The following is a 10,705-nucleotide window of genomic DNA, read 5'->3' as shown; positions in this document are numbered from 1 at the left end:
TCATTTATTTTTGTATGTTTTGTAGTTTCTGACTTATCCGAGGAAAACAAATTTGGGGAATTCGTAACCATACGAAATGTTGGAGTTCACGTTTGAGATTTTAATTTCATTACAAACCATATATATTCCTGCAATGCTATTCGAATTGGATTTGTGGAATACAACACTAATTGTTTCCAACTCATATATGATATAGTGCGGTGTATCCGTACTCGTAGTTACATACGATGCGTTTGAAAAGTAAAAATTGTATCCAATGGTACCAATCTCGATTCATTGTCCAACTATTTCTATTTCGTAAAAAGACAGTGTCCCGAATACTTCACGCAATCTGATCAGAAAAGTTGAAACTCTAATAAGAAAACAGTAAATGTGAAAAAGAAAAAAAAAAATTTAAATAACTGGATATCATATCTACTATTCAACTGCGTAAAGGGCATTCCCCCGCCCATCGGGCGGGGGTTATGCCTAGTCTATATAACAAAACACAATGTTTTGTGCTGACTGGGACAAGTCGAAAGACAAATCTGGTCGTTCATTGTGTTTTTCTACAAATCTTGGCCACTGAATATATTACCCACCCTAAAAGATATAATATTCACCTCCTCAATGCAAGAGAGTAAACAAGACTATGAATCTAGACCGTCTAAAACTCCCTTTCAGGGTTGGTTCAATCTTTCAGATTAAAATAACTCTCTCTCTCAGAAACGCCCAATTAATTGTCTGTGAAACTCCCGAAACCCTTAATGAGATTTCGTTTTCATTTATTTTCTTTCTCTATCTCTCCATGAACTCTCTCTGAAATGCCCAATTAACTGTTTGTGAAACGCCTAAACCCCTTAATGAGATTTCATTTTCATTATCTCGCTCTCTCTCACTTCAAATTTGTCTGCTTCCTTTCCGTTACCAAATCGGCCAATTTTCTTACTATTTTTTGATCCAGAAACGTTGAGAAGAAGACAACCCTACACCTTCGTTCCTTAACACCTCGTGGATTTTTAATTTCTTCGGGTAGAACAGATGTTAAATAATTCAGCTTTTTCAATTTTTTCATCTTCACATACTATCTCTCAAGCTAAACTGGAAAATGTTGTTCATCTTCCTCTTCACAGTTATAATGGCTTCAGATTTTCCTATATAATCTGAAAATCTAAATCTGTGATCTTCTGCAAATTGTTTACTTGTTCAGTTTGATTTTGGTTTTAAATGTTTTTTAAAGTTAATGACATAGTTTTTGTTGTTACAGGGTGTGGAATAGGGAGATCATAGGCCCTGGGAAGTTTACGAGGTATTAGCTTATATCATTTCTTCTCCTTAGATTATTAGGGACATGGTCTTTGTACGAATTGACAAGGTATGGGAAACATGGTCTTTGTACGAATTGACACGGTTTCATTAAGTGATGAATTACCTTCTTGCGAGCACTCATGCTTTATATGAATTGACACAGTTCAGATTTCCAGATTATGTTTAAGTTATAGTTGACTATGGTAAAGTCATGTTTGAATAAAAAAAGAAGAACTTAAATCTTTGTACCAACTTCTCAATACACACTACATGTTTGATGAAATGTCTATGTGAATTTTAATACATAATGGGTTGTGATCTTCATCTTTCACTCATTTGATAACTCTGTTTCTTGGTTTTCTAATATGGATAATGTCAAAACATGATTTTCTAGAGGAAGAATGTCAAAACAAAAAACAGAAACTTAAATTATTTAAAATGAGGTCACTTAGGATGCTCATATAGATTCATTTTTCACTCTCTTTCTCGGTATGTAATATGGATAATGGATTTCTCTTCATTCTTCATGTTAAACGCATTATCTTGATTGTGGTAGTATTACATCTACTAAACTAATTCATTCTAAAACAGGAACTTGATAAACCCCTTTCCAATTACTATCTTCTTATTTCAACAAAAAAAAATACTATCTTTTTTTATCATCTCAGTAATATGCACAGCTTAATCACACTTCTTCTTTAGGTACAAAGATATCTCCTACTTAGAATTGCATCTCTTGGAAAATATTTACATTTCTATTGTCGTGGCTAAAATATTGTTTAAACTTAACCAGGTGCATTTCTTGTATCCATTTACATGTCGTGAAAACCTTTATTTTATGACGGAGTACTTGAATTGTAGAGATTTGTTATGTTTGTCGAGAAATGGTTGCTTTGATGAAGATGTTACTCGTGTGTATTGCATAAGTTGTAAGTTGTGTTATATATAAACTCCTATTCGTTAAATTTTAATTTCAAAGTGGTAATGGAGACAGAGAGGTAGAAGATTTTACAAATACATTGTGGCAGGTGATGCTTCCGTGGAAATATCTACCTTTGCTTAGTGTGCTTATGTTGGACACGTGGTCATATAAAGGTGAGTTTTGTTTCACAGCTTCTACATAAATTGTTGAATTCCAATCACTCCAGACTCCAAGCTGTGAATTACTTTTTAATGGTTGTTTACCAACAATAAGGCTATTTTTTTTAATGCTTTCTACGTAATTACACAGTGGTTCAGGTTATTTAGCAAGCACATTGGATGTCAAATCGGTCAATGAGGTATTTAAGGTAAAAGCTTATACTTTTCATTTTTTTTCTTCGTATTTTGATCATTTCGAGTTATTTTTTCACCATCTCATGTTAGTTTAAACCCTTCAACTTATGTAAAGTTATGCTGAAATTGGTGGTTGATTAGTTTGTTTTCGTTTCTTCCTGAATTCTTGACGGTACTATTGGTTCATATAACTAGACTACGAGAATAAAGAGTTTCTTCTAATAGTTTGGTTTCGTTTTTAAATTTGATTATAGCAAAGCCAAAAACTAATCACTTCCGATGTTAATGTTTTTCCTATGGTTGACCCTTCAGATTTTTCAATTTCAGGTATGTCAGCATAACCCTAAAATTAAAATTATTCTTCCTAATTTTTCTTGGATTTTGAATAGAACTTCTGCATTTTCAGATCAAGATTGTAACATCCTCACCTTTTTTACTGGATTTTTAAATTCTTTGTTCTTTTTCTGTTTGATTAGTTCTGTATGATGTTGGGTTGAATATAGAATCAGATCTATTATCCACTACCACTAAAAGAGTTTTAGTGAATTCGGTTGTTGTTATATGCAATTTGGGGTAAATGGTGCCATATTTATTTTGTCTAGAGAGTGAGAGATGAGCAATGTAAATTATATGAGATACACGATGATTGTGTTGACATCACGAAAACTTCACTCCATCTTCACCACTTTCATCTTCCACTACCCAAAGTGGATTAATTATCGGTTAACAATGCATATTTGTATGTAAGTTGACAGATGGAAGTAATATTCTAACCCTTTGTCACTTTGTGCCCTTGGAGTTCGAGGATAAGGATATGTACTGCGGAACTCGACGTGGATGTTACAACTGCTGCCATCAACCCACTAAAATACATCGGTGAAAATTTACTTCAATTTATTTATTTCTCATGTGGTTCAACAAAATTACTTCTTCTCACTTTATGTTGGAACTTTGCAGATTTGTTACTACGCCAACCGAGGTTAGGATGAAAAGAATATTTATTTGTTTTCTATGGAAGTGTTTTGAAACTCTACAAAGATATTCAATGATGACGTACAGGGTTGTATTTGTAATCTATCATGCATTTTCTTATAATTTCTTAGACACGAATTCAACAATGATATTTCATATAAATGGGATACTTTCATTGTGCTTCACTAATAGTACGCATGAGTACAAATAAGTTTGTTTCAGTGGCTTACGGATGTTGTGAGGGTGATGGAAACCCATTAGACATCAACAAGCAAATCCGTGCAAGCAATGCTCTGGTACTGTGTTAAAATTAGTTAGGCCTAAGTCTTTTTTAAAATCGTCTTATAAAGAGAGAATGTTCAAAAGTTAATACTTCACAAATTCTAATGCTGAACGATGTAATATTATGCTAATGGAACCATTTGAGAGTGTCGGGTGTAGAATTTCTCCTATAGGTAATTACTGACGCCTAAAGAACTTCCTATTAATTTAAGGTCATTCTGTGAATCGATGGAGTTTGGGCTCAACAATAACAACGCGGAAGCTTATATTAAATTTTTAATTCTCACCGTGCCGTAGGCACGGGCTATACCTAGTAAACACTATAAGACCAAAATAAACCATAAAATGAAAAATAAGTCCAAAAGTGTATTTTTTGGTGGACCTCATGCTTGAATCCATTTATTTTCTCTCATTACTGCCCGTTTATAAATATATTTTAGCCTATAGTAAACCAAAGGTTTTTTGTAGTTGAGTTAATAAATATATTCTTTCCATAAATTTTAAGAGAGAAAATTTATGGTCAAAATTTATTTCTCAATATTTATTTCCAAAACTTATACTAGTTGTCAAGACCAACATACCAAATCAGTTGTTCTTGTCCAAACAATCTCTCTTTATATTCTTACAACGTTTCTATCTGTACAAACTATTTTGTCTTCAAAATCATTATGAAAATTATAAATATGTTGATTAAATTTCAAACCTTCTTAAAACATTTATTTAATTCTAACAACATGCTTAAATGTAATATTTATTATCACTTTTTTCGTATGAAAAGAAGTTGAATTTTCCACCACTAGAGTCTTGTTTTCATAAAAAAAAATCATATTGTAAACTGATATTTATTTTGCTGACATTTTCAGTATTTTTCTTACATTTTATTGATTCTATTAGCATAACATGCGCGACTTCTGTTATGAATCAGTTAGAGTTGGTGAATAGAAATTTGATTATTTATCTACCATCTTATTGATTATAACAACATTCTTAAATATAACAGAATTTTAAAAAAATTCTAGAATTTTATTGATTTTAAAAATACAATTATATAATTACACTAAAAGGTATTTCTAACTTTTTAAAACAACTTAGGTGAAGAATCGACGTAATAACAATATAATAATGTATCACATGTTTTTTGACTTACTTACGTTATGTTAATCAAATTTTTAACGTTTCTCTAGCATTTTCTTAATTTTCATGTATTACTTAAATTAGGAGAACAACATTTTAAATATTTTTCTAGTATTTTATTTATTTTTATTACACGTAATGCTTTTACATTTTTATTGACTAGTTGTTCAGTTATTGAATGGATTTCAGTGATGCGAATTATCATAGTTCTTTTTTTTAAACGGAAAATAACTAAGGCAGATGCATGGGGTCCAATTTTCGCCCACGTCGGTCAAGAGTTTGAGGGTGGGTTCAAGCCTTTCGAGATGCTCTCAGTCATTACTTGACTAGAGCAGGTGAACAAAACTTTGATTATTTACCTAGTATTTTATTGGGTATAACATGTTCTTTGAGTTACTTAGTTTAGATTTTAACGACACAATTATATCTTACAATAAAAAATTCGACGTTGTTTTCATTTAAAATATGCATGTAAATTGACATATATTTTTCAGATATTTTTAATATTTTTGTAGCATTTTATTGATCCTAACAGCATCATATGACTCTGAAAAACTATCATATTTGTACAAACATAAATAAGTTGAATTTACCCACAATAAAGTATATAGATTTCCCGCAAAGTTTTATATTTTGTTCTTTTACATTGATGTTTTCGTATCGTTCAATGTTTATTTACTATGTAGATGCACAAGTTACCGATCATGAAATAGATATTAGCGAACAAAATTATATTGTCTCTTATATGAAATGGAGAAATAATAAGAAAGAGGCGTGTGTATCATCTATATTCACCTATGTAGGCCAAGCATTATATAGAAATACTCAAATATAATCAAGAAATGTTGTCATCGTTGTGGTAATTCTACCATTTTTGTGATATCTTATAACATTTTCCATTAACTCTCAACATTTTTTTTATGTATTTCACGATATTTGTACTAAAACTTAGAGTGATTAAAATTAAAAGAAACTCATTATAACATAATCAATTACAACATAACCAATTACAAAAACTAATAACTTAAAGACTTTTTTCATTTATCCTTCAATTCATCAGTAACAACCAAGTTAGTTCAACCCTCTTATTTTTGCATTCAATTTTATTTTTATTTTCAAAGTTTAAAAAGTGTTGGTAGAAATTTCAACAATTTATGCAAAATCAAAGAAATGTTACAAGAAATTTGAGGGCGTTGCCGAGTGCAAAACAAACTCGCTCATTCAAAATTACAAAACGTAAATGATTTTCTGGATAACTCAAAAAATTACAAAACGTAAATATGTTGTTAAAATCAAGAAAATGCTATGAGAATATACAAAAAATTTGCGAAATATATAATTACTTTTCATGCAATTTTGCTGGAGAAAACAAGATTGTAGAGAGAGAAACAATGGGACAAGATCTGAAGGATTTTCTTGAAAAAAAATTGATATTCCTAGCTGTAAGAATAAGGACAACAAAATCATGCACCGATTCAACAATTTATCGTTGAAAAAAACGAGAATATAGTAAAAGAAGAAATTTAATCCATTGAGCATCATGTTCTTCTAGGTTTTCTCCAAGTGAAGACTAAAAAGCACGAATGAATTTTCTCAGTGATTTCTTTAGGTCAAAAGATTGGGTCAAAAGATTGGGTCAAAAGATTAACGAAACATTCCTTTAAGAAAGAGTTATGATCAATTTTGTTTGGGTCAAAAGATTAACGAAACATTCCTTTAAGAGAAAAGACAATTTTTTGTAGGGATGAAAACTTCTTATTGAAGAACTATTTTTCTGAAACTGAAAAGGCTATTTGCATCTTCTAATCTGGGTAATTTTATTTAACCTTGGTAAATTAAGGGGTGTAGTAGTAGAGAAAAGAGAGGTTAAACATGTAAATTACTTCTAGTGGATTTATTTTCTATTTAATATTATCTTTAGGCTCTAAACCCATTGACCCTGTGATTTTAGACCTAAAACCCATCCACTCGATATAATATTCTATTGATCATGCAAATTCCTAAGTATTTTTATGACATGATTCTTAATCACTATAGCGAGAGGTTTATGCTAGATAATCTTTTTGTATAAAATATACTCAATAGGACAATAGATCATGTAATCAATTAATGTTAACTCCTTTACTAGATAATAATTGAATCATAGTTTCCGAATTCAATGAGTTGAAGTTCGACAACCTTTAGATTTTGAGACTGATTATAGGTTTGTTTAATGTCTCTCTAAACTTTCACAAATATTAACACTCTCAAAGTTTTGAGTTTTCAGTAGGGTTTCAAAATGTGAGTATAGAATTTTGTAAATTAAATGAAAATACTGACTCCAATATATATATTATATATATGTAAAGGTGACATGATATCTAATCAGTAGGGGAGTTTTTTCTTTTTGTTGAAAGAATCGGGGAGTTGGTGGTGTAGTAGTTAGACTTTTCTTATACAAATAAGTATAAGATTCAATGAATCATGTAGATAATTAAATTTGAACTTATTTACCAAGTGATAGAATCATATGGAGTCTAACAGGTTGAAGTTGGACAAAGTTTATTGGGTCAAATTCTAGGGTTTTAAATGTTCTTAATTTTAAATATTTGATTTGAGGTCATATAAAATTATAAATAAAATTTTAAGTGTGTCTATTCATAAACCAATCAAATTAAGCTTTGTTATAAATATATAGTACTGTAGAAGGAATGGAAGCCGCTAAGCTAGTGTGTTTTGTGTGTTATAAAATTGCTTGATTATAAGGGATATTTAGTAAATGCCCCCCACTTATTTAGCAATATTAGGACTTCACCCCTAAAAACATTATCGTTCAGGCGTTAACCCCCATTGCCTCTTTTTCCGTCAAAATCTCGTTATGTAGTGGGCGTGCGAGTCACGTGCTTGTTATCGGACCAAAATACCCCTGTCCTAATTTTTAGTATATGACCCCCATTTATTTAGCTATATTAGGACTACACCCCCGACCAAAATACCTTGTCCATTCGAATAGTTTATCCCGAGCTAATACCTTCTGATGGTAGGGTGGATCGTGTCTTTACCAGTCCGAGGTAGTTGTACCATAAAATTACTCGTATGGGTCAAGTTCAAGTTATAACATCCACCAAACAGAACTCGAAAAAGAATGGAAGAACAACTAGTAGTAGTTGTACCCAAAAATGGTGTAATTGGTTTCAAAAGTCTCTGTTTTATAATTGTTTCTCACAAAAATCTGATATTGAATCTTCTAGTCATGTTTTAAGGAGTTGTCCATTGCTTAGACATGGGTTTCAAAGAAAAGATGAAATCTTAGAAGATTTTGCTAGAGAAGAATTGAAATCTAGAATAAATGTAGAAGAAATTGAAGAAGGAGAAGGAGAATCAATCAAAGAAAAAAAATTAAGGAAGAAATTCATCCATGTTAAATCGATTTTCAGATTGTCCTTCAACAACTAACCAAACTATTTTGGTTGGGGGTGTAGTCCTAATATAGCTAAATATATGGGGGTCATATACTAAAACTTAGGACGAGGGTATTTTGGTCCGATGACAAGCACGTGACTCGCACGCCCACTAAATAACGAGATTTTGACGGAAAAAAGGGCAATGGGGGTTAACGCCTGAACGATAATGTTTTTAGGGGTGAAGTCCTAATATTGCTAAATAAGTGGGGGGCGTTTACTAAATATCCCTGATTATAAACTTGCACTTTTACGAAAGAGAAACTTGACCTTTCGTTAGGTATCATGTCAAAATCATGATTCACATAATCTTCTTAACACTAACATGAAATTTGACAATTTTACTCTTGCTAGTTACCGATAATATCTCTGCTTTGGATCAACCTCAATGTGTATGGGGTTTTCATCCTGGAAAGAAACCCCACAAGTACATTTGAAAAGCCTCAACATTTGTTAAGTTGGAGCTATCAACGGTCTTCTAGACTTCTAAGACTCTCCTAAATGATATAGATGTATCACAAAGTAGGTCAAAATTTTAGAAATAATAAAGTCGGTCCAAAGCCATATCCTAATCATCAAGTTTTTTTTCATATGGTAGTCCTAAGACTACGATAAAAAGTTGTAGATTTTTTTTTTCTTTAATCTTCTTTTATTCTCCTTAAACCTCCTATAGTCATTCATATCACCTTTTAAATTTGTCTTTGTACAAATTGCATACATTACTTTGTTAATTTTGTGGATATAAGTATATAACTCTTCCTCTTCGTCAACACTTGGTGGCCCAGGTGGTTCAAAGTGTTGACATAAACTCCAAAAATCTGGAGGTTCTAGGTCAACATAGTCCATTTCAAAAAAAAAAAACTCATCCTCTTCATCTTACTTAAAACAGGCTTACAGATAAGGAATTCCTAGTTGACCATGGAAAAGTGACTTGGGAGCCAACAAAAAAAAATGGAAATGCCTGCAGAATTTCCCAAAATTGGAACCGACCACTGGACCCAGTCCCCAAGGTGGGCTTGAATCTTTTAAGGGGAGTGCTTCCACTAGACCTACAGTTGAAAGCATAAGGCCCACTCCAATAAGTTGAATTGTATATACACTAACCATTTCTACCTGCCAAACTCACATCACATTTGATGTGGTCAAATTACTTGACCAAGTCAATTTTCACTCACACTCACACTCACACTCACCCACCACATGGAGCACCACCACCATGCGTCCTAGAAGGGGATTAATGTTTTCTTCACGAGCACGATGAGTTTTTTCATTACCACGTTAAAATCTTATGTAGCATAGTAATTAAATCGACAAATTACTCTTTTCATCTTCGGTGGAGTTATAGTCAAACCCCATTAAGCTCTCTTAATATCATTGCACTCAAATGCAAGTTACATGGGTAATTGGCCATTACGGCTTTACAAGAGCAAACCCCCTACTTGTACAACCCCAAAAAGAAAAAAAAAATGAAGAAGACGAAGATGAATCTTTTCCACCACCACAATCAACAACCACCTCGTTTCTCTTTCATCTTCCTCATCACCACCATCTTCCCTCGTCATCTCTTTCTCTCTCTCTCTCTATTAACGGAGCTGGTTAGTTACTCGCGACTCGCGAGTATAATTTTTCCTGTGAAGAAGAAAGGAAGCTACAATCCTTAATATGATTGCTTACTTGATCCCCAGCAGTTGCTCGCTTTGAGCCACAAAATTCAGAGGTCACATTGTTAGGGGAGAGCCTACAAAAATCATCCCAAATTAAGAGTAATTGGGAAGCCCGGCTTAATAAGAGAATGAGTAATGGGCCAACAACCACAAAGACTAAACCAGCAGTGCCCCCACCTTTTTTGTCTTAAGAAATGTGCTTGACTGATTGACTCATACATATTATTACCGGTAATGCTAGATTCACAAAAAAAAAACGGACTTTATCGAGAAATGATGTAAGTTCCATTTAAAAGTTAGACCGAATCTCAGGCCATTAAAAGATGAACGGGTCCAAAAAGAATTGTTTAGATACAGTCAAACTTACAAAAAAAATTGTTTAGATACCTCACGTTCGTTTAAATATTGACAAACTTACTTAGATATATTCCTTAAAAAAAAAAACTTACTTAGATATAAGAACAAATATCTCCTTAATTATGAGATTAGGTACATATGAATAACAATCCTCTAACTGCCTACAAGAACAGTCCTTTTTATATGTACAATATATTTATGACTATTACAAGGTTTCATTAGGAGAAGAACCTATCAATACCTAAAGGTTTGATATTCTGTCCATTTAAACTAGCTCTAATGTTATAGCAGGCC

The 10,705-nt window shown here is 32.2% G+C and overlaps 1 long non-coding RNA gene across 3 annotated transcripts; it reads left to right on the top strand.

The window, feature by feature from the left end:
- Positions 1-731: 731 nt before the first annotated feature.
- On the top strand, positions 732-3,680 carry LOC147539602 (uncharacterized). Of its 3 annotated transcripts, XR_015225775.1 has the most exons (7): positions 732-1,011; positions 1,247-1,288; positions 2,081-2,216; positions 2,316-2,382; positions 2,519-2,576; positions 3,362-3,438; positions 3,520-3,680. It is a non-coding gene; the product is annotated as an uncharacterized LOC147539602 (long non-coding RNA). The 3 variants fall into 3 exon arrangements; XR_015225774.1 differs by lacking the exon at positions 2,081-2,216; XR_015225776.1 differs by lacking the exon at positions 2,081-2,216 and having other exon boundaries at positions 2,282-2,382.
- Positions 3,681-10,705: the final 7,025 nt, after the last annotated feature.

Source organism: Eschscholzia californica, unplaced genomic scaffold (assembly GCF_041429995.1).
Source record: "Eschscholzia californica isolate CP2 unplaced genomic scaffold, dmEscCali1.0.p SCAF_5, whole genome shotgun sequence".
NCBI classification, from domain to species: domain Eukaryota; kingdom Viridiplantae; phylum Streptophyta; class Magnoliopsida; order Ranunculales; family Papaveraceae; genus Eschscholzia; species Eschscholzia californica.
The sequence above is the reverse complement of the archived record's forward strand: the minus strand, read 5'-3'. Positions and strand labels throughout refer to the sequence as shown.